Source organism: Melopsittacus undulatus, chromosome 5 (assembly GCF_012275295.1).
Source record: "Melopsittacus undulatus isolate bMelUnd1 chromosome 5, bMelUnd1.mat.Z, whole genome shotgun sequence".
NCBI lineage: Eukaryota > Metazoa > Chordata > Aves > Psittaciformes > Psittaculidae > Melopsittacus > Melopsittacus undulatus.
The window spans coordinates 86,760,725-86,785,895 of record NC_047531.1 but is presented as its reverse complement, the minus strand read 5'-3'; the positions used below and the strand labels follow the sequence as shown (position 1 = coordinate 86,785,895).

Sequence of the window (25,171 nt, the reverse complement as noted above, 5' to 3'; positions counted from 1 at the left end):
TCCAAGGGCTAACCAAAAAACCTGAATCAATTTTCTGCACCCAGGGCAGGGTATTCTCTGGGGACTTTCTGCTATCCCATCTCCATGGAAAAACCCATGTGAAGGGAAGCTGCAGAAGAGGTTCACATGAACCTTTCCCACTGAGGGAATGCCTTCATTCGCACAAAGCTCCGTTCTGAACTGTTTTATTTTTTATGGGAGCTGTGAGCTCCAGTATCCACAAATAGTAATTTTTAGTGTTGGCACTAATCCTGTCAATCAGAATCCTTCTGGAACACCATTAATTAAACTTCCCTGAAAAGAATACAGCTTGCAGAATTCTCCCTTCAGCTCTTTCTCTCCTGACACCCAGCCCAGCAGTGTGTGTACGTTCAAAAAATGAAGAAGACACAGGAGAGGAGAAAATCAGAACTTTAACAAGAGACAACCTTGTTGTTATTGCAGACTTTAGTTGCCCTGCTCTGCTTGTTTTGAGCAAATTCTTTCACTTGTGTTGAATGATGCTAACAGCTGTCAAAATATGCTTTACAGCAGCAAGTTTCCATTTGCTGCCTGTTGCAAGTGACTATTTTCTGAATCATTATGCAGTATTCTTTACAGATTATTAATAATTTAGATCAGAGGTCTAAGTTTTCTTTAACCCTTTTCTGAAATGGACAATGGATTTGCAAGGATCTGGTTACTTGTTATTACCAGTAAATGGTTTTTCTCAGTAGCATGTTCTGTAGCAGACATGCCTGGATTCACTGCCGGTGATGTAGGGGAGCCTGTGTTCCATATTCAGATGATCAAAAAGGGATATGGCAAGCTATAGTTTTTAAATATTAAAGTGCTTGTTCTTCAGATCACAAATTGAAAGGGGAAAACCCTCCTTGAATTGTCTTTTCCTTGTTGTGCATGTTGCTCCTCCATCAGGGAGATAAGTTTACATGAGGACAAATGGCTATTCTGAAACAGGATTGTCCTGTTCTTGCTGCCCCTCTGATGTCCATGTGAGAACTGCAGAGCCTGTGTGAAGAAAGTGAAGAACACAGCCCTCTGTTTATTCCTGTGGTTAGTAACTGCTGATCAAAGCAGGAAGAGATGAGGAGTCTGGTTTTCTACTAATGTGAATGCCACTGCTGTGTGGTTAGCAAATGGTTTCTGCTTAGTAGCATTAATGTGGCCAAAGAAGGAAGCAAGTACTATATTTGCATGGCTGAGGATGATGTTCCAGCCCACATCTGCTCAGATGCACACATACTTTGCTTATTTGTTAGCCTCTAATTTAAAGAATAACCATGTAAAGACCTTGCATTTTACTTTCATTCAGTATGGGCAGTAGCTAGTCCTTGTTTTGGTTGAGTTTAACCTGTCTTATGCCAGGATGAAAGGCTGTATGTAGGGCATTTTTTTCCTTCACAGACTTTCTCCCTGATGTGTATGGTTGCCTAGTGTTATTTTAAAGACCAATCATGATTATAAGCTCTGATTCAAACTTGTAATTAAGAACATTTATTGAGCAGCTTAGTACGTGGCATAGGCTGTGTTCAGGGTAGCCCCAGGTCCTGCTCTGGAGAGCCATTCTGTGTACTGCTGCGCATATGGCATTGGGAGTGGACTGAATGTGAGGTCCCGTGGCTTCCCAACAAGTTGAACTGTAACAGATAGGTGAATGTTGGAGAAGGATTTCTTTCCTCCCTGCTCTTCAGTTCTGCAATGTATTTTGCAGCTGGTCTGGAAAAGTCACTGCTGATAGCATGCTTTTCCTCTCCCTGACTCTTTATCTCCAGACTATGAGCACATCAGGACAATCAGGACTATCAGCCCTGTATGTAATGCAGCCTTTGTGGTTCAAACAGAAAATATATATCGGGATAGGAAAGTTTTTCCTACAGCTCACATTCTCCCTGTGAATCTGTACTTATTGATACTTCTCTGCATCGCTGAAATCTTCAGATGAAGCCATAATGGACTGAGTACTTAATAACATTTGAAAGCTAACAATAGCATATACATGTAGCTATGTGTTTGAATGGTGGAAGTATTTCCTGGAAGACTTGTGAGCTGTGCCTTAATGGTCATTAGTCAGCTGAGATTAACATGGCATTTGAACTCTAAACCTTTTCTTTAATAATATTAACATATATAACATAATAATATATCAAATTTAGATTACCTATTAGATCAGAAATTTCTAACATGTAGCTTCATTCCTTCTGTATCTAATGATAAACTCTGGGAGTAAGAACAGCATTTTTTTCCTTACCATTTGTATAGCATCAGAAAGCTGGGGCTCAGTGATACTACTGCACTCTTAACACTGACAGAAAAACTGATAACTGGGAGATGGCTGCAGCCCTCTGGGAAGTAGAACTCGAGTATAACAAACTGTCCATGTTCAGCAGAGCACATAAATGTGTGCTTAGCCTGAAGTCGAAGTGCTTTGACTATGGTTTTTAAATTAAACTCTAACTTAAGTGTATTGCTACATGAGAGGCTTTTTAATTTACTTTGAACGCTTATGTTCTGTGCTGATAAGCTGATTGTAAGTGGTGAGGCAAGAAGTTTGCAGGAGACAATACATCTCACTTTTGTAGGTCATCCTAGAAAACAAATTCCTTGGGTACCTTCCTTAGATAGCAATGAATGAATTTGAGGCTTCCTGTTCTCCCCTTCCATTGGCAACATTTTCTTGCCAAACACTGTAATGTGCATATAGCATATCTGAGCAGAGGTTTTATGTAAGTGTTCCCTCTGCAATGTCTTCCTAAATAAATAAACTACATGGCAACCCTGACACCATAAAAATCAAAAGAAGAAGAGTTCTGGAAGAAATGGGTAAACAAAGAAAGCCTCCACCTAGACTGCTATTTAAAAGGGTGGTTTCCTGTCCTCATGTTCACGACCTGGGGGGAAAAATTAATTTACACAAGAGCCAATACTAAAATCTATGGGTAAAAATTCCTAGCTGTAGCTGGAATGAGATTCAAGTTATGGCTGTCACACACTGTGACTCCGTAAATATGGGAGTGGGGGAGCAATGGTGGCAAAAAAGATGGAGCCAGGCTCTTCTCAGTGGTACCCAGTGAAAGAACGTGAGAAAAGGGACACAAACTGAAATACAGAAAATTCCATTAAAATGTAGGGAAAAAAAATAAATTATTGTGATCAACAGATTTCCCAGGAAGGCTGGAGAGTATCCATCCTTGGAGATATTCAAACCCCAACTGGATATGATCCTGGGCAGCCTGCTCAGTTTGGACTAGATGATCTCCAGAGATGCATTCCAACTGGAACTGTTCTATGAGTCTGTGAAATGATTTGCTATTTTTAAATATTGGAGGAGGAATCCTTCTTTTATTTAATAGATTGCTAATTCAGAACCTGGTATGTAGACTGGGTTACCTCCTTTGTCCAAAAGAGCTGCAGAGTGTACTTTCCAACTATTCCTTATGGTGCTCCCACTTTTTCCCTATTGGTGTTATTTCACTTTCCTAAATGATCAAATATGTAATTGGGACTGAAACCCAGGTGTACTATTTCCAAAACAGCTTCTTAACCCCCTTGCTGTTGGATACTTTGGGATTGCTCCATTCTATGTGATGCAATGAGGAACATTTCCTATGTAGCTGTGTGTTAGGTGAGTATGCCTTCAGCTGGGAAGTGACATAGCTGAGTCCTAGAGTCAGTATGAAGGTTTAATTACTTGCCCAAAGCAAACTATATGTTCACATAGCACATAATTAAGTTGTGGGACTCTCTGTTATGGGATTTTGCTGAGTGTTGGCAGCTACTGGCAATAATAATGGAAAAAAGCTGCCATGGAGATCAGTAAATACACAGATTCCATCTTCCTGTCAGGCATTCTGGAAATCACAAGGTGTTGTAGAGTATTTGTGGGAAGCATCATTATATGTTTTCCCTGCTCTTGTTTCTACCATAAAAATCTTCTATTGGCCACTGCCAGAGACAGAATACAGGGCTAGTCAGACCTTTAGTCTAGTGTGTTATAGCTCTTCTTACACTCTTGGCACCAGCACTTGGTAGGAAAGGATGTGGAAGAGCATCCTCGTGCTAGAGTGTCCTTTGGGAGATGTAGGCTAAACTCCCTAAGAAAAGAGACAAGATCCGAACCCTGTCACAATCCTCGCTGTTGAGCTATTGGATAAAATGGAGTACTTGCAGCACATAGTTTTGGTAACTGGGCTCCATAACTTTATTTTCATTCAAAGCTGCCTGGTATAATGAAACTGAATTCATTGAACAGTGTATGGGAGTGAAGCCTTGCTTTTCTTTGTGTGTGTATGAGCATATACTTTTAATAAAACACATTAAAATGTCAACTTCTGAATGACCTTGGATGTGATTTGGTTTCCATAGTTTCTGTAATCAAGATAACAAAGTCTTAATTTTTAAGCTATGAAGTACTTCTGATAGAAGCATTTTCAAGAACATCTGATAAAAACATTTCTTTTACTAAAATTGCATTTAGTGGGTACTGACCCATATTTGTTGAGGATCTAGTACCTGTGTAAGCTGGAAATTGAGTTCTGCTGTGTGTTTGAATGTCCAGTGCTGGTTGTGTGCCTAGGTCTGCAATGCTGTTAATGCCATTGTGTGAATGAGAACAGAAAATGAACCCAGTGTTTATGGTCAGGGGAATTTGAAGGACTGAAGAATCAGTAAAAGCTGTGCCAATTTTACCACTGAAGATTACAGCCCCAAATGTGTGCAAAGCCTGGTGATGTTTCTTGGATTGGAGGGTTTAGATTTATGGAGTCTGTTTTTTGACCTGGACTTGAACTTCCTTCATGGTTAAGTTGTATGGAAATTTCCTGTTTGTTAAACTCTTCTTAGTCCTTCATAGTCAGCTCGGGGTGGCATTGTGGTGTGATAGAAGTTCTTTTGGGTAGCAAATAGTGAGAGTATGTTTCAGTCATTTTATTGATATTAAAAATTACATTGAGCTCAGTTCAGAAAGATGTTGGTTTAGGGCAGAGCAAATGCAAGGAGAATAGCAGAAGAGGGCTTTGCGACTGTGGAAAAGAAAAGGAAAATCTTTTGGGAGTTGTCTCCATTTAAAAAAAGTATAATCTTGAAAAGACTGAAAGAGCAAAGGGTCAGAAGCAGAAAAAGGCCTTCGGACCCGGGATCCTCCTAATACACGATCTGAAGGTTGTGAAGCTATGCCTGCTGAGAGCCAAGTGGGGCATGCTAAACAATAGAAATGGGCAATGTCAGCTTTTCTAATCAGTGAAAAAAATTGCATTAATTCAGTTACCTGAAAGGGCTTTGATGCCATCTGTGAGTTGGAGAGCTGTGGACTGATAAATCCCAATCTGTTCTTGGTGTAAGCAGCTGAGAGAAAGATCACTTTGAGTTCATGGTTGCTCTTTTCAGACCTTGATGATTAGAGATGTCCTCTTACACTGCTCTCTTTTTGCAATGTGCTACATGCATAATAAAGCTAAGCATCAAAAGCAGATTGAGATCTCTTTTGAATCTAATACAGAAACTTCTAACAGATAAATCAAAATCTTGGTTTTGGGCACCCCGGACTCTTTAGTAATGTAAATCACTGACTGGTGTCTATAAAACCTAGAGACCAGGCTGTAAAATTGTTTTTGAGATTTTTGAATAGCCATTTACACCGAGTGCCCCCATGAAAGTCCTCAAAAGTCTGAGCTTCTAGTGAATAATTCAAATTAATGCGAGTATGATCACACTATGATTGTGCTATTTTCAGTAATTCTACTTCAGTGATTTTTAAATAATCCATCTATTTGCAGCAGGAAGTTCCTTGCAGTATGAAGGCAGTATGAAGGCAGTATGAAGGCAGTATGAAGGCAGTATGAAGGCAGTATGAAGGCACTTGGGTCTAAAGGGTATGGAGTGTATGAGGCTCTCTAAAGAAAGCTTACAGGTTTTATCTTTACTTTGGTAGGTGTGTATATCACCAAGTGGTAGCTGAAGGAGAGAGAGTCTTCCCCATTTCAATGAAACCTGTTCCTCCTGTATCCATTATGAGTTTCTACTAGATCACACACAAACTGTTGTACTGTCTTTGTATAAGGGTGGCAGCTTATTTGCTCTTTCTCTGAATTGACATTTACAGAATTGTCATGCTGGGTCAGAACAAGGGCCCATCTAGGTTAGAATCCTATCTCTGACTGAGGCAGCCACTTACAGTAAATGAAGTGAAACCTTGTGAGTGTGGAATGGCTTTTCCTTTTATGTGCTTTCTCAGAATCTGGCAATCTTTGCTTTGGGACTTTCTAAGCTTGAAGTCACATCTGAACTAACCCTATCCTCCATGATTTTTTTGTTCCTTCTTGAGTTACAGTACTTGTACAACAATAAGCAATATTTACTGTTCAAAATCCATTTGGGACCTTTCTCATATCCTGCCTCAATCATTTACCTTTTTCAAACCATACTCTTATGATTATGATGAGTATGGAAGAACCATACTCTTAGATTCTTAGACTGGAATGTGCCATAGCTCTTGTCATTATTGTTATCCCTTTATAGAGATCTTCTTGAGAAAGAGTAAGCAGAATTTCATGAAATGTGGAAGCATAGGTATACATGCACCTATATGTGTGACTGAGAGAGAACCTGGGTTTTCCCCTACTGATTCTTAATACGATTTTGACAACCACTGGCTCGTCAGCCAATGTTTTCAGAGAGCTTTTCCTCAGATGCTGAGATATTTTTGCTGAATGTTGTTGGCTCATTTAGAGTTCATTACTGTATGCATAGAGATATATGTATTGGGGTTGTTTTTTTGCCCCTGTACCTTAACTTGTGAATATTGAATTTAGTCTGCCCATAGAAATTCATTACTATGTACTCTTCCCCCAGTTCTTTGTATTATAATGATTATAATTGTTATAATGAGTGGTTTTGTGTCATCTACAGACTTTGTCTTCTCACCGTTCATTTCCTTTTACAGAGTACTTTTATGAGTATGTTGAATACTACAGGTCTCAGTATAGATCCTTAGGGTGGTACTCCAGAAACCTTGCTCTCTTTTGAGAACTCACCATGGGTCTGATGATGCTTTGCTTCATCGCTTGCTAATCACAAGAGAATGTTCAGCTTAACGTGTATTGGCTTCACTTCTTACAGAGGTTTTAGTAAGTGGCTTTGTGGACAAACTTTGGGAAATAAGTCTGCTTTGTCAAAATGTGATTTATAGAGATGTTGATGGGAGTTTCGTTGGAGTCTTGCAATTTTTTTCTGGTTTTTCCAAACTTCAAGAAAACTTTTAGGAGTGCTGTTAAAGAAGAATTTACAAAAAAAATCACAATAATTATGCTACTGCTAAATTAAGTTCCAAATGTTTTGTTTCTGTGCAGTGATCACCTTTATTTTCTGGAGTCATCTCTGGATTCTTCAGTAGCTGGTTTGTTACTGAAAAGCTTGGGATATTTCCTCTGATTGCCTTCCTGTGAGTATGATCAAAAGACCTCAGATTTCCTTGCCTGTGGTATTCAGAAAGGTTTTCCTGTATCAGGTTTTTTTTGGTTTTGTATTGAGGCTTTTTTTGCCCCCTGTGTACTTGCTTGCTTCTAGTGGGCTGACCCAAATCCCTCTGAAAATCAGTGGACAGCCATGAAGTCATACCCTTGATTCCTATTCCTCTGAGACCACTGTCACCAGAGTTTACTTTCTTCAGAACTGGTGGTAAAGTTACAGGATATTATCTTGAATTTTATCTTTAGATCGAAGTATTTGACTTTTTTTGTAATCAGTTTGTGGGTGTATGGCTATTCTTTTAATAGCTGGATTTATTTCTTTACTGGATTTCAACAAGTTTTTTGCTTCCAGTGGGAGTCTTAAATCATATTTATTTGTGTTAAGTTGATGTGCTGGTGTGTTTCTGTCCTGTTGTGTCATCTTTTTAGGGCAAGCAGGCTCTTAGGAGTCAGAGAGTCCAAGTAGCCATGTTTGCTGACTATTTACATGTAAGACTTAAACATTTTTTACAAATGTTCTTTCACTGCCAGAGCAAGTAAGGGCTCATAAACGATTTAAAGAAAGTGTTTATTATGTATGTAAACTTTAGTCCCTCAGTATACAGAAATTCCAGGCTGGAGACAAACTGAGAACTGGTTCTAAGTTTAAGCATTGCCTATGACAGCAGACTGATGGGGTTTGAAATATTGCACCAGGGTCAAGGCAACTCCCTTAGATACTATCATCTCCAGTTACTTCAGCATACAGTGATCTGCTAATTCTCACTGATGAGTGACCATGTTCTTCTGTGTGCCTGGACCTCCCCTGTACCTTTCCTCCATTCCTCCTCTTTTTCCCAAGAGCATTGTGGAGGAGAGAGATGTGATAGTAGGCTGAACACTGGTTGCGTTGCCTTCCATCTCCAGCAGCCTTCTCCCCCACATCAGAAATGCTGGGTCTGTGCCCGTTTTAACTGGTTTTGTCATTGTTCTTGGGGAGGACAATTGTTAACTTTGCCTACACTTCTGAGAAGGTTTGTGTAAGTGCTTGAATGGGCTGATAATGGTTTAAGGCTGTTCTCTGCCCTGGTTGCCATTTTGGAGTTCTGCATTACTTCTGAGCATTTGCAGGAAGAATATTTAAGGCTGAAGGTATATACAGTCTGAGATATCCAGTTTGTAGGAAATACTGATATTCCAAAGTTAGGATTTCATAACCAGCCTAAATGTTCTAAAACTTCTCGTGAAACACTTCTCCCAGTGAGATCACTGAATTTAAGTTCTCTATTGTTTCCTTGCATGGTGCATTTATGAGCTATGTAAATTCATTTAAAATTTGACCCAAGGAGAGAGAGGCCATACTGCCCAAAAGCAAATGGGATCAGAAACGCGAGTGCTCTGCCCCATGCTTAGGATAGGGTGTTCAGAGAGAGCAGTGACTGTCCTCCAGAGTTTGTCTTACAGCTCAGCAACTGGAGTTCTATTTGTAGACATGTCTGAGCATGCAAACTGTGGTGTTGAAAAAAGACTGTGCTCCAGTGCATTTCTGAGCTGGTGCTAGTGTCTTGTTGTGGTGCATAAATGGCATCTGTAAATCTATTCCTCAGGGACTCATTCATCTACTCCAAGTGTAGAACACAGTTGAGTGTCACCTGTTTCATACTGAAGTTCCCATGGTGCTTGCCCAGTGCTTGTCAAAGTGGTGGAAGAATTCTGTCATGCAGGGGAGGAAAGGCAAAATCTGATAACACTTTCCACACCTAACCTCCTCTTTCACACTGTGAAGCTGTCCAAGTAAGAGGATGGTCTTTAGGGGACATGAATGAAAATACCAGGAGAAAGGCCATTTCTAAATTTGCCTTTAGAAAATCATTAAAGCAAATGGTGTGGACCAATACATTCAGTTAGCAATAAAGAAACAAGCATTATCACAGTAAATACTGGAAACGAGGCACATATCTTTATCTTAGTATAACAAACAGTGATACAGTTTAGTATTATGACAGTGCTGTAAGTCTTCTGTTAGTTCTTAAGTACAGCCAAATCCAACTTCACAAGACAATCTGAGAAATGCTTATAGAAATTGTTTTAAGAAATAAGTGATACCCTATAAGGTTCAGGTTCAAAGTCACTGGCTAGTGATGACTGATTATCTTCCTTGAAAGGAAATGTATATTTTGTTAAAAGTCAAGATGTTTGCCATTAGGAAATACTCTGTGAGAACTGTTTTGATCAGCTTTTCTCTTAAATATTCAAGACTGAAACCATGTCTTTAGTGTTTCTGAAGACATTTTTCTATGGCTTTATTCTGATGAATTAAATCAAAATGAACATAGGGTCTTCCTTCTCTCGTCTGTTCTTTCTACTGCTTGCAAGTGCAAGTGCAGCAGTCAAGCTTGCCTGAGTTTCGGTGGAGCTTTAGGGACTTCATGTGACCTCTATGTGCAATCAGGGCATTTTCTGGTAACAGCTCTTGTGTGAGAGATGAGAACCTGGTGCTTTTTGCATTGTGCTGCATTCCTGAAGAGGTGTTAAAGACAACTGTTTGGAGTTTTGTTTAGTTTAATACCAGGGGATCAAGCCTGGGAAGTCCTAGTGTAGCTCTTACTGGTGCAATTCACAGCCCCATGAAAATGTAAGGTTGTCTTTGGCTGCCGACCCCAATGGGTGGTCATCTTTTGCAAGTAAAATCTTATTACTTGAAAGAAATTTGGAGCCAACAGGCAGCTGAAACAAAGAAAACCAGAGCATTAAATGGAGCACCCCTATGCTTCATTTAAGGGTGAACCAAAACAAGTAAACCTGCTGTGAGTCGTCCAAATTTTTGGATGAAGAACATTTTTTATTCTCCAGGAATTACACCACCTAGGAGCTGTAAAACTGACACACTGAAGAGCTGAAGAGAAATCTGCTTCTAATAAACCATGTCTTGCCAGACAGAGGCTAAAGAACATTGGAAAAAAAAGAAATCTGAACAAGCACAAGGATCATATGTAGGGGCAGAGTCACTGCTGTGCTCAGAGTGAAGGGAGTGGAGCTGATTATCTGCATCTTCCCAGTAGGTAGACAGCAGACACAGTTTGCTGGAGAGGATGTGGCAGGAGCATGCTGCGCTTTGGCTTTGTTCACTGGCAAGGAGTCCGTCAGAGAGCTGTGCCAAGCACAGCTTAGGCACAGCAGAAGCTATATCTTTCTGTCTTCTGCACAATATTAACCTTCTAAGGCAGGAAATGCGTATGCTGAGGGAAAGACAGCTGGGAGCTGGGATTCTTCAGTCTTCATTGACAACTGCGCTTTCTCAGCCCTGTTGCAATAAGCTCTTGTGTCACTTTAAAACTGCATTACTGATACTGATGCTTTGAACTTTCCGGGGACCCTGTTCACTTGGTGTATGTAAATTTGCAGAGCAGACCAATCTCTTTCTGATAAATGGGGCTAACTGTTTAGAGCACTAATAATCACTATACTGCTTAGCACTAAGAAAAAATAAAAGACTCTTTCCCTTGATTACATTTTGATGACACTTTCACGTCATGAAAGCCTCAGTCAAATACTCCTAGATCATCTGGAAGTGGGAAGGAGCTGAAATCTGAAAGGAACATCTTGTCTCCACCTAATGTTGTAGGCTCAGGTGTTGTGTAGGTGCTCAGAAGTGCACCAGCATTTGTTAATGTTTATCTGAACTGAGCTTGAACTCCCAGTCTCTGGAGGTTCCACCATGCCTGTTTCCAAGAAGAGCCTGATCTTTGTAGCTCTTTCTCACACAAGTGCTGTTGGGCCTTTGGCCTGACTCTCACTTTCACTGAAGTCCCTTTACACACTTCAGGCATTCTGCTTTGGGGATGCTAAAACTAAAATAGATGACATTTAATAGCATAAATGAGAAACAGGTCCCTTGGAAGTGAAATTGGTCTTCCCTATGTTGTTGAGTGCTGACCTTGAAAAAGCCCTTAAAGTCTCTGCAGGCAGACTGAGTTTTTTTAGGGGAACAGATACCCCAAACTGCAAGAGATCACCTGAGGCAAGTTATGAGCTTCTTAGCTTTCTTCTTACAAGAAATTTTGTTTTCCATTGCACTTGGTACCCACATGTCTGTCTGAAAGCACTATTTATTTGTCACAGAACTTCAAAACTGCTGTTGTAAATTTCTCACCTTCTTTAGGACATCTTAAATTTATGAGTTTTAAACATTTTAATATATTCTGTTTGTGTGAAGCATGTTAAAGATTCCATTTGTATTTAGGGTTTTTTTTTTTAATGTGGGAGGCAATGTTTAAATATGTTTTGAGAAGGGGAGAGGCAAAAAAAGCTGTCATCCATCAACTGGTATTAAGTCCAACTTTGAAAGTTTGATACAAACTGAATCTGACTGTTAGTGCAGACATGATACAAATTAGCTGTGACTTTATGATACCAGCTGTTTCTCTGACAGGGTAAAAGGGCACATAACTAAAATAGCATCTTTTGTTGAAGGCAGTGTCTCCCTTTGTTAAATGTGGCAGCCTCAGGCAAAAAAATCACAGTCCTTAGTTATGTGACATATGCAGTCTGCAACATATTCATGGAGCTTGGGGAGCTTTTACTGATGTTTTTCAAAGACAAGATTATCATAAGTGTTCTGTTTTTGCTAGTTTTATCACCAAAAGACAAATCTCTGTCATGTTTTTGCCTTGTCTTAAAACTGAGGATAATCTAAGTGCTATTTTCCTTACAAGTATAAAGAAAACATTGAATAGCAAAACCTGTGGCAATGCTGCAAAAAAGAAATCACAAATCTCAATGTAAAATTCTATTTAAGTAATTATTTTTATTAATTGATTCAATTTTTTTTTTTCCTTACCAGAATCTTCAGGGATTTTTATTCCTTACAAACTAACAAACACTGTTAACTGAGTATAGTTTCACTGAGTCAGCAGGTTAGTCCTGAGACAGACAAAGGGGCACCAGAGCCAGCTCTCTGCAGTCACTTCTTGAGTCATTTCTGGTGCTAGGTAGCTGTGTGCAGCTTCCACACCATGTGGAGTGCACAAGTGAAGAAGGTGCAAGGAGCCTAGGGGATAAAATCCTCAGAGCTGATGCACCTGAAGATCTTTGCATGGAAGCAACCAGGGGGTTTGTTTGTTACCAGAGCTCATAAAGCCCAGTTGTAAACTGAAATGGCTCTAAACAAAGCCATTTGGGCAGCTTTATATTACTGTAACCTGCATCCCCACTGTCAATCTATATGACCTTAACATATCTCCTCACTATCTCAAGCAACATAAAGTTGGTCGTAGCATCTAACTAAACTGAAACAATGTGATTTATTAGGCAATCACATTAATCATGCTTCTGCCACTTGACTAAGAGCCAGTAAGATTTGAAAATTTATTACAGACTCCATTTGAATTGGTTGGGAATAGGGCAATCTTAAGAATGGGGTTATGTTATTAGTATATTAGTGTCTAACTAGGAGTATTACAAGGAACAGCACTCAGGCTAGAACTACTAAGACATTCAAAATCTAGGCTATAAGCTTTCTTGGGTCAATGGTTACCAGTTCTGATGCTAAAGTGAAAAAGAAAGCATCTCAAAAGAGTTACTTTTTGGGACTGGATTGTGGGATTTTTTTCAGACAGGTGGAAGTTAAAATGACTTGATGATGTTTTGGCCATGGCAGAAGTTGTCATACACATCCTGTGTATCTTTCTACATGGAGCAGAGAAGCCACTGTAAAAGCTGCTGTGTGAGATGGTAGAGATGAGAAAAATATTTGAACATAGAATTGCAGCAGACATATGAGTAAAAGGGCAGAGGTAAGACTGCTGAAAAATACTAACTGCTACCTATACATTTCTTGGAGTAAATGTAAAAAATAGAGTTCAAAAGGAAAGGTTAAGATATAACAGATTTTGTATTTTTCATGCACTGGTGGTGATAATATGAAGCACAAACCAGAATTTTTTAAGCACTAACAAATAGGTCTTGGTCGTTTCTGATGCAAACATGCAATTTTACTATTTAGCATCTGTTTCTGAAATTATGTGAAGTATTTATTTAAAATGCTTTGCCATGATAGTCTAAGGGACTAGAGAACATCTTGTTCTCATGAATGTGTAGAGTGGTATGTCAACAAACAAAGGTTCATACATGACATTCGATGCACAAAACTCAACCACAAGAAGCTCTACATTCTGAACTGATTTTTTGTTGATGTAAAAATCCAGTTTTCTGGTTTTGGTTATATCTGTGCAAAACTTGAGTATCTCCAAAGAGAGCTTAATATATCCATTCCATTCATGCAACCAGGCTGAATATGGGAGCACATGGCAGGCTATAGATGCAGACAAAGTAAAAATGTGCAGGAGATGCTGAAGAACGTTTAACTGTAATGTGCAGTAACCATCAAGAAGAAAAAGGTCACATGGAAAACTTAAACCAGCAGCATTGTAGCAAGCAAATGATGTGTTATCAAGTGTATGATAGCTGCAGAGCCCATCATCACAAATGAATTTTATGGCCATGATGTCAGAACCATCATAGCCTCTTGCAATACCATATTCAGAACATCTCATAATAACTTCCATAAGAGAAGGATGCTAGACCTCAAATTCCAGAACTTAAATTGGGCTTTTTGTTCTTTGAAAGTACAATACTTTCAATGAAAAAGACATTTTTCCTCATTTTGTATTCTAAACTTCGGTCAAGATGCCATATTCCCCTCCAAGATGGTTATATTCAATGGTGAAATTATGTTGTCTCCTTTGGGTATCTGGGAGAGAACAGGCGATATGTTGTCCTCGTCTGGGTTCACTGCCTCACATTCCCCAAGGGGAGAAAAATATGTGCAGAGTTATGGTCAAATACTTGAGTACCATTTCAAGAACTTAAGGAAGCCTGGGATCACTGGAGAACTGTCTTCATTCACATGGCAGAGAAGAGGATATTCCTCATGTTAAGTTGCTCCAGGATTTATGGTTTATGATAAGGAAAGTACCTTTACTTAAAATGCCTTCTGTTTTGTAGATGCTAGCCATGCATAATGACTGTGTTTCACGCTTTTATCCTTCTTGATGGCTCACTGCTACCCTCATATTCCTTTGTGTCTCAATTAACTCATAAGGGTCAGCAACCTTTTACTTTTTAAGGTTATTTAGTACCACACTCTGTGACTTGTCTCTTTAGAAGGCAAAACCTCCATTCTGTGTGAGTAAAAGCAGCAAAATTTGACCTTGAAAATGAGTAAACATCAAAAACTTGCCTCTGCCAGGCAGTGGTACACTGAACATTAGGTTAGTCCCTGTATAGCTGTTTTAATGGTACAGATTGTTCTATTTTTCTCTCTTTTTCTTAATTTTTTTTAGTCTCTTTCTTTCCATTTTTTTCTTTTTCTTCCTTCCGCCCAGCCCCATGCTGTAAGCAGTGGTCTTGTCCATAGTATGAAAGCCAGCTTGAAAACCAACCACAAAACCAACCAGACCTAGCCTTGCTTCAGTTTTAAAACCTTGCTTGAGGGAGCCAGAATCCCTTTACTTAAATGACTTAATTTTCGAGCAGTATGAATCATGCAGCAACTGCACCAGCTCTGGCTAGAATATATTGTACATATGCTTGTTCTTTAGGCCGTAAGAAGAGAATACAGAACTGGAGGTCATTTGAGTTACAACTGCTTGGGGGGATTTTTTTTCTTTAAAACATTCTTTCTAACGAATGCAGTTTAAATGGGTTTGTTTGTATGGCATGGAATTGGAAAGGCCCAACTAACCATGCTTTATACAATGTGGCCTTCTTCCAAATTAATCTAAAATATTTTAATCTCTCTGGAGTTTCTTTATCCTCTGCATCTGTGCTGTAGTGTTAGACACATTTTTAACATTTCTTTGAGTAAAATTACCTTTCTTTCCTTCCAACTGTACTGAGCAAGGTCAATGGAGCACTGTTATATGCTATTTAAACATCTGAGATTCATCATATATCTGCACAACAGAAAGAATCATCATAAAATGTCTAATGAATCCTGACTGCTAGCCAAGCAAGGGAGTCCCATTACAGATAATGGGTATTAGAAACAAAGAATACATGTGAAATATAGTTTTGACACTTTAGCTTTATACAATTAAAAGTTAAACTGCCCCATAAGAAGGGGGCAGGGAAAGCTCGTAACCCCCTGAACAATTTTGGCAAAGTAAACTCTGTTTGAGCCAAATCTTGCAGTTGTTCCATGAGCTAAGATGGTTGTGGAGTCTGCCTGGGAATAAGAGATCTGCTTGCCTTGTGGGACCAGACAGGGCCTGAGAGGGAGCCTGGATGGGCTTCTCACTCCTCAGGAAGAAGATGCTCTGAGTCATGGTCAAGCTACAGAGCTGTCTGTCTCAAGCCTTTGGCTATGTGCCTATACTTGGTTTTAAGGCCTCTTTGTTTTCTAGTTCAGTAGCAAGTTTATGGGACTGAACTGATTTTACTGCCCAGGAACTGAAATACTGAGGGAGGCCTAAGTGGTGTTTTTATTTCTATTTCCACTTTTATTAAATTATTTTCCAGGCATTTCAAAAGCCAATGCTTCTCCTTCTGGTGGCTGCAGCTCCGGTCAGTCTGAAATGTCCACAGACATTAGATACAACTCTGATTTGAACCTCTGAAGGAAAAATGATATGCCTGATGGCCTCTGTTCTGTGAAGGCACAGTGTTTTAACACAGGCCTTTTTTTTTCATTGATGACATCCTGCAGGGACTGCAGAGAAACAAGCTTCTCTGCCAGCCTGCTCCTTGTTCTTAATCCTAATCCTAGTGTCCTCTGCTGGTCTCCTGCACAAGGGGCTTCAGGGCATAAATTGTGGGGTGGCATACCACAATAATGATGGTCTGAATGAAATTGTCCACTAAAAATCAATCAACCCAGCCTGTCCCTGCTTTTGAATGAAGAACCATACCTATCCCAAACACGTTTTCCCTGTCTTTTCATATAGTCAGAGGTATTTTGGGACCATTGCAAGCTACACAGTAATGGAATAAATTCCAATTGCAGCAGGAGACCACATCAGAGGAGAAACTCATTAAGTGCCAAGGGCATTTCTTTCACTTTTCTTACTGGGACTGGAAAAAATTCCCTAAATAATACATCTGGATGTAAAGAAGTAGAGAGAGAAAAGATGAAAAACAATCCTTTAAATTCAGTAGGAGCCTACTTTGATGGCTTGCTTAATCTGCCAGCTGGCACAGTGTTGACTTCTTGCTACACATAGTTTAAGGAGACCCATGTAGTTCTTGGAACCAAGTTCATATTAAGTTGTAGAAACTTCAATATTAATAAATTGGCAGAACTGCTTTTTGGTACTTAATAGAAATCAAGAAACTGCTTAGTCATCTCTAAAGATATTTCTGTCGCCTTTTTAATGTAAATACCAAAATAGTATGGATTAAAGCAGTAGTAAAGATACTAAGTAAACAGATCTGTTTCTGATATGTGCAATCATAAGTATTCCCTGTACATATTATTTGCTTTGGGCAGAATTTTTGTAATGTCATTTGTGACACCATTTTATTTGAAAGAAATACCTTATGAGTTTGTGTCTTCTTCCACACTGTGGGCCAGGAGAAGAGCTGGTGCCATCTATATGTGGATTGTTATTTGCAGTGTCTTGAAAGTAGTATCACTTAATAAGTGTTCTAGTGTATATTGCACAGGTATTTTATGTGACTTTAAGTGTTCATGCTTCATGTGAAGGTATATGGGTGCGAGTGCAAACTTGAAGTGCAGTGTCAGCTGTATATCTAACGTTCATACTTTCTGTTCCTGAATGTTAGGCTACATCAAGAAGCATGTCTTCTGTTTTCAATTACTTTCAATACTGGAAAAGCAAAGGGGCAAAAATGTAACTGCACACCAACCTTTTATATTTAGGGAATCCTTTAATAATATCTGAGGTGACACTTGTCAGTATTTACAAGTTGTAAAGGTTTTACTTGGTCCAGGTAAGCAGTGAAAAATCTGGCTAGTTTACTTGGCTTTTATTGTCTTTGTTCATCTTAAGGGTGCAAGCTATTTTTAGTATTTTTATCTGGGAAATGGATTGTAAAAGTCCTCCAAGTCTGCAAGCATTATGGTCTGTGATTTTAGTTTGATCCTTCTCCGTACATCGTTTCCAGAGTCTACTTCATTTTTTTCAGACCTCTTTTACCATTCTTGCCTCTGTTCCCTTGCCTTCCTAATGCTCTTTTCCACATATTTAATAGGGTATCTTTGCAGAGGTGGTCTCTCTAGTTATACTCCACTCCTGTAAAGCTATCAGATGTGGTGAATTGTGAAGCGTCCACTATCAGGAGGCCTCAGTGCACACATGCCAGTCATAAGTGCAATTATTTCTGCTTTCTTCATTTTGAAGAAGGCATAGCATTTGAAGGCTGAGTTCAACATTTTTTTTCCAGCTAGGCCATAACTAAGGATGAGGTGACTGAGTTATAAAGTATTATTTGCATAGTATATATAGGCTGCTTTCCTATGTAGACCATTTACAAAGAGACTGGAAATTGTCCACCTTTGTCTGTCTGGTTTTGGCCAATGCTTTGTACACATACCTTGTGTACAAAGACCCGTTCTGTGGGTTGACTGGAAAACATTTTCTCCATATGCCTTTGGTGTCTGGAATTTAGACTGTGACCAGCCCTGTGTGCTCTGTGTCTCATTCTGAGCTGGGTGGACCGTACATGGCAACAAGGGCGGCTGGAGGAGACCCCACAGGGGTTTTGGATCCTTATGAAAGGGGACTTAGGGAAAGGTAGCACACAATGCATGGTTCAGAGATTTGTTCAATTTTTTTTCCATTTATTTTTTGAAGGAAAAGGAAACATTTTCTTTTCTGGACCACACAGACATTGTCTGAGGCACTGTTCCCCCCAGAAATCAGACCATTTATTGGCTGGATGCAGTGCTCAATTGTAACCTTCATTTGTCACATTAATACAAAGAAAGTATGTATGTCTGTGTACTCTCAGTATTAAGTACATTGGATGCTGTCAGGCCCCACCTGTCTTATTTAGTTGACTCTGAGCCAGGCTCTGTTGTAAGTTTTGGCAGTGATGGTCCCCTGCAGGGTGAAGCAGCGCACAGAAACACAAAGTTATGGATGTACCAAAGCATCGCTCTCATGGTGTTTGTTGGCAGTAAGTGTTTGTGCCTCAGTGTCTAGATAGCAGTCAGATTATTATCCACATTATTTAACAGCTCCTCTCTGCAAGTCTTTTGAGGGAAGCTGGCAATATATTAATCTTGCTATGTAAGGTTTTATGATGGTTCTGCACAGCATGTGAGTGTGTCATCTTACCTACCATTTTGTTGTTGTAAGAAAGCCTTACTGCTGTTGGGTCTTCTGGTTTGGTGATGGTGTGTTTAGTGTTTCCTTACTTTCAGCTAAACTTGGCATCAAGTGGGGTCTATGATAGAAACTTCAGATATGCAAATGGCTTGGAGAGCATCTAATTTGCAATACCCTATTTAAGCTGTCTTGTTAAAGGCTTCACATTTTTGCTGCCATGCTGTACGTCTTTGAATCTGGTGCTGACCTCATGCTTCAGTTTTCAACCAAAATGACACAGAATTGCTGCTCATTAGAGATGAATCGATATAGCAACTTGGCAAAAACCAATCTGGGTTTCATTGTAAAAGTGACTTTCAAGTGTGAGTTGGAAAAACCCAGTAGAATTTCCTGCAGCTGGATCCGTTCCTGTGGAATTCCACAGAATTCCATGGTACTCTGCCATTGAATAACTGGACTTTCAGCTTCAGTGTGTCTGTCACATTGATGTGCATTGTGTTTGTGCAAAGAAAGCATATGGATACTGGAGAAGATGAGTTAATTGAAGTTCAGGAGCAAAAGGTGAGACATTGAAAATTTGTCATTCATTTCTTTGGAGAACTGGTTGGATTCAAAATCCTTGGTGTCTCTCAGAGGAGAACTAGTAAGATCACCAGACCAAAGACTTTAGGGGTGAGGTTTTTTGGTAGCGTTAATGGTTTCTTTAAAGATGCAGGGATGACAACTTAAATTTGGTATTGCAGCTTATTGCTGGTTCAGTAGAGCAAGCAAGAGACCCCTCAATTCTCATTAGATTTTGTGATGCTTAGTGGTAGGCAGAGCTGAATCCTAGGGCTGCATGTTTTAACAGGAAAAGAAACAGGGTTGAAAATACAAAAAAGAAGGCACAGTAAGCTGGCTGCATTCTATCTTTATATTATTTTCTATTACTTTTTTATGACTGACTATGTAGCTTAATATATCATGATTTTGTATTTTGAAATGCATTCCAGAAAACATGTGGAGTTGGAAGTCTGGCTAAGTGAATGTTTCTGTTGGAGCCTTACCTTAGACTTGCTTGTACATTTCATTATTTTTAATGACATTACCTTAGCTTTTTAATTCAAGACCTGGGCAATACAGGGAATAAGTGTGAATAGGGTGATAAAATATTCATAAAACCTAATTGGAAACAAATTAGTGCAGACAACATATTGTTGTAATATCTCATGTAAGCATGAAGGTCAATAGGGGTGGTGAACTGAAAGGAGATATATTTAAATAAGTTATTAGGAAGAATTTCTTCACTATGAGGGATGTGAGGCACTAGAAAAAGTTGCCCAGAGAAGTTGTGGATGCCCCCTCCCTGGAAGTGTTCAAGGCCAGGTTGGATGGGGCTTTGATCAACCTGGTCTAGGGGAAAGTGTCCCTACCCATGATCCAAACCCAACCAGTCTATGATCCTATGATTTATAAGGACAGAGGAAATGCATTCTACTCTTTAATATGGTTTAATCATCTGAGCTGGGCCTAATCTGTTTCTTAGTGATTTTTGTCAGTCCTTTTCTATTGTTATGAAACAAATAGCTTCTGACTGGAAGGTGTTGGCATGGGCACTGGTTTTCTGCATTGAGATTTCAGCAAGAGATGAAGATGGCCAACAGTCAGGGCACAAATTTGTGACAAACATGCAGTTGTCATGAATGCATGATATGAGCATTCTGCTGATTAGGTTAACATGATGAAGCTGAAGGTAGTCACTGTTAGAAGCATATAAGAGAGAAGGGTAACTAGTGAATGATATCCTACAAGCCAGCTTTCCAGTGTTTGAATGCAGAGAAAATGTGAATGCAAGTCAGTGCTTATTCTGGGACTAAGCACTTTTACAAAATGTTGTGTGGACTACAAAATCCCTTAGATTTCAATGGTTTGAGATGGGGACCTCATTGACATTACCTGGGATATTTTCACTTATGATTAAACAGTAGTACAGGGCAATATAATTTTCAGCTGCCCTTTGTTTCTATGACAAAGGCTAAATATTACATCATTGTTAATGATATGAGTAAAAATAATTTGTTTCTCACAGGTAAGCATTACAAGAGTGAAAGAAATTCTGCCTTTGCATGTGCTTGCACCAAAGGTATGAGAAGAGGAAGTAGCATAATCTGAGATCAAACCTGTTTCTGACATGCAGGATGAGCTCACTTATCCTTCGTAGTGTATATTAGATGGATTTGGCCTGTGAGGGTGGAATCCAGTCCTGATTGAAGTCTCTGGGAATTCTGCCAGGGATTCCAGCAGCACCAGGATTTCAACTCTATTCTTTATATGAAAAATATTTCAGTATCTTCTGATCTTTGGGGAGAACATATTTTAAATACTTCAGAGGACACTTGAAGGAGAGAGTCAAGGGTCAATCCTTCTAACATGAGAACCAGTAGCTGTGCCAGCAGTTTCCAGCTACATCTTGTTTCTTCCTTTGTCTGCTAATGGGAAATGATGGACAAATGTCATAGAGATCAGGGGTGGAACCGATATATGCAAATCCAAATGTCAAGAGAAAGCTTTGCTTGGCCCTTATGTCGATGTGCAGTAGGAGAAAGATGAGGAAGGAAGTGGGAAGAGTGGAAATGGCATAGCCACACTCAGCCTTGCCATGAGAATAAAGACAAATGAGCACTTTCCATTGCAGTTGTCTATCTCTGCAACAATAGGTCCTACTGCTGCATGCTTGGATGTGTATTGCAGTGTTAGCAGCAGCATGCTAAGTTTTCTGACACTTCTGGGATGGTGTAGCTCTGTAATGTTTCTTCCTCAGTGCTGAATTAGATCATGGACCAAGAGATGAACCTGAGCAGGTATTTAAAGCCATGGATCTTTTAGTTGCAGATCCATGGAATGAACATTGTGGCAGGGATAATGTCCTATAAGAAGCTCCTTGTCAACACTTCCATGTGTTCATCCTATAGCAGCAGGACCTGACACCCTGCAGGAGCAGGAGCTGGCACCTGCAAGGACAGGTGTGGCACTCATTGTGGTAACCTGTGCTGTAGCTGGGGCGAGTGAAGCCTGTTCAGCATATACTTGGATCAAGGACCTGGACCATAGTGTGGTGCTGTGGACCACTAGTATGCAGGCCATCAACTGGGAATCTTTTGTCTATGTAATCACTATATCGTTTTGTTCAGGAGGCCACAGAGATGCTAACTAATAATCAGATTTTAAAATGCCTAAGCAATGTACATAACCTTTTTTATTCCTGTGAAAGGTAAAATGGAAAACATACCTAAGGCCACAGAAACTTTAACAAATTGGGTTTTTTGCTAACCTGTCAAAATACTAGATAATTCTCTGCCTCTTTCTCATAGTCAGTTGTTTGGACATACACATGTAGATGGAAGTGAAATGTTCTGAGAAACTGGATTTTGAGCAACCCCCAAAGTTTGATTTTCTGTTGCTAAGTATGAACTGCACTTGGTGGGTTTGCCATTGATGGATTTTCCTTGGAAGTCCTAAGAAATATTGTCAGATGAAACAAGCACAGGCTAGACTGGAATAAAACTGTGTTCACATGACCAAATACATTTATTTTATGTAAAGTCCCAAACTTTGTCTGGGAAAGAATAAAGCTGTTTGATATACATGTGTGTGTATGTGTGTGTGTGCATGTACAAGAGTTCATTATCTGCACTCAACAAGAATACTTGGCGAAGTTTACAGCAATTGCAGATGTGATTTTACATAAAGAAACAAACATAAATTTATGGAGGAAAGAAGAGCCTCTTTAAATGTAAACTTTACTACTGGTACTATATTACTGCCAGCTATATCCAACATTTCAGATTAGCGAGGTGGAACAATGGACAAATCAATCCATTGAACTCCACCGTTTGAATTAAAAGAAGTTGTGCCTGTTTCTGAAAGATCTGAGTGGCACTGAAGACTTCTCATGTGGAATTAAAAGGGGAGCTGGGAAAACAATTTCTGAAAGTTTTCTGACAGATTTTCATAGATATTTATTGGTTCTGACTAAAGATAGATTATTTGTTCTGACTAAAGATAGATTAAGGAGCTCTAATTTTCCCAGATATTGCAGTAAAATGCTTGTCATAGCTGCATTTCATGAGTGCAAGATTAAACAAGTCACACTTAGACAATGAGTGTTGCTTGCTGAGTTACTCTCAGCTGGAGAAGGAGCAATGAAGAGCTTCTCTTTTAATTTTTGAGGTGGAGGAGGTAGAAAGAAAGGATAACGGTAGTCCTAAGGATACAGCGGATGTCATGGCATATATCCAGCTGAAGCAAAATATTTGTGCTTCACATTGACCAGTCCTTTACTGACATTTGAAAGGCCCACACTTCTACACCAGCACTATGGGACACATGGAGAGAGGTAGAAAAATGGGACATTTGGATTAATGGAGTACAGCTCACAAAGCTGTTTGCAGTCTGTTTATGTCAAGCTTTAATGAGACATTTGATCTTTTTTGTGGGAGTAAAACTGACTGAGGCTCAGCTCTTAAGGCCACAAAATAGTAAATCAGAGGTAGAATCAAGCAGGAATATTCCTAGTTGCTGGGTTTCTGCATCACCCCAAATGTCAGGAACTGGGCCATGATATGTCATTGGATTCCTTGTTCTGCACTGTTACTTGACTTCTGTAAGTCCTGGGGCTGTTTCTCTTGGCACCCCTCCTGTCTCTTCCTGCTCGGGATACAAGAGGGAGGAAACAAGAGAGGAGGAGGCTGGGAACTGGACATGGTTTCTTTCAAGAAGAAACACAGCATTGTCCTTTTTATTACTGTATTAGATACATACAGCAAACTTTTGGTAGCTGGTGGGCTACAGCAGTGGCTTCTATGGCAAGCTGCTAGAGGCTTCCCCTATGTTTGGTAAAGCCAATGCAAGATGGCTCCAAGACAAATGCACTGCTGGCCAAGGCCAAGCCCAACACCAACAGTGGTAGCACCTCTGGGATAATGTGTTTAAGAATGGGGGAAAAACTGCACAACTGCAGCTGAAGAGAAGAAACCACTGTTCCCCACTTCCCTGCACCACTTGATTGGGGAGCGTGTAGAAAACTTGGGAGTAAAGTTAAGCTGGGAAGAAGGAAGGGGTGAAGGGAAGGTGTTTTTAAGATTTATTTTTTATTTCTTCTTATTATAATTAAGCTAATTTCATTAATTTGAGTCTGTTTTGCCTGTGTCAGGAACTGCTGACTGATCTCCCTGCCCTTATCTCAACCCACAGGACTGTTATATTTTCTCTTCCCTGTCCAGTTGAGGAAGAGGAGTGACAGTCACTTAGCTGGGCACCTCCTGTCCAGCTATGGCCAACCCACTATAATTACTCTAGCCCTTTTCTGTGCCTCCTGCAGGTCTTAACATTTCTATCACCTCCCATGGGACTGGAGTCCTACAACAGTGCAGGATAAAGCTATGTTCTGCCATGTGCTGGTTTTGACTGGGTTAGAGTTAATTCTTTAATGAAGGATAGGCCAAACTACTGAGACAGGGTCTGGCTCTGATTCATGCTGTCTTGCATGGGCAGTCATCATGACCTGCAATTTTCTTAGCAGTTGTCTGTGTGAAATTTGTCCTGGGTATTCACAGTGCTGGAGCAGTGAGTGATCCCATGTTGAGGAAGCAGGCATGGCTTTCATCCTCTTTGGGCCTGAAGGTCACCAAGAGGAAATCTGTAATTGTGTCATTGTACTGGAAGGGAAACAAGGTGGCATGTGCTTGCACAATGCTGCCACCAGACATGGCCAGCGGAGAGCCCTGTGCAATACACAGCCATGCTAAATTAGGGAATATGCTGTGGCTTGAAGTTTCTTGGCTCAGCTAGGTTGAAGCTAGTGCAGAGGCTCAGCATAACCATCTCAGTCTGGGAGCTTGTTCAGTGCAATGCTAAGGTGACTGGTAAGTCTTGAAAGAAAGATATATCTGTTTGTTAAGAACCTGAGTATCAGTCTGCATTTTCACTTGCTAGTTATCAGTCTGGCTCATCTGTTTTTAAGCCCCCAGGGGCTGAATTGTCTCAGATCAGTGATGGGAATAGGGTGAAGATAATATTAAATCTGAGTCAGAGTAGGAGGTTATTTTATTTTCCATACTGGAATTATACAGATGTGTGATTGTGCGTATATTTCTACCTAGCCAATTTATTACTTGCTTTCAAAGAGCATATTCATGTTAATTGCTATTAAAGTATTTTGTCATATATTTACAATTACTGTGCATTCCTCTGATTTTTCCACCTTGAGGAAAGCTGAAAGAAGACAAAATTTTAAACTCTCTCATGGAATGCAACATGAACAGGAGTGGGATTTTCATGTGTGTGTTTTGTACCAGGAGGGTTTAATTATGGCAGTCCTTGAAGGAAGCACTTTTTAGTAAGACAATGAAAAGCTTAACCAATTTTAGCAATAAACCATTGTCAAATGAAGATAAAAGG

The 25,171-nt window shown here is 39.7% G+C and overlaps 1 protein-coding gene across 9 annotated transcripts in view; it reads left to right on the top strand.

Annotated features, from left to right (window-relative positions):
• Window positions 1–25,171, top strand: part of LOC101876724 (caldesmon) — a 185,170-nt gene that overhangs the window by 68,537 nt on the left and 91,462 nt on the right. For 7 of the 9 annotated variants that reach the window (XM_031048120.2, XM_031048114.2, XM_031048116.2 and 4 more), the window contains one exon: window positions 7,344–7,435. The exons of the other annotated variants lie outside the window; for them this stretch is intronic. The gene's annotated coding sequence lies outside the window, so the exon portion shown is untranslated. Of the gene's footprint in view, window positions 1–7,343; window positions 7,436–25,171 lie in introns of those variants that run through there. 9 annotated transcript variants of the gene reach the window in all.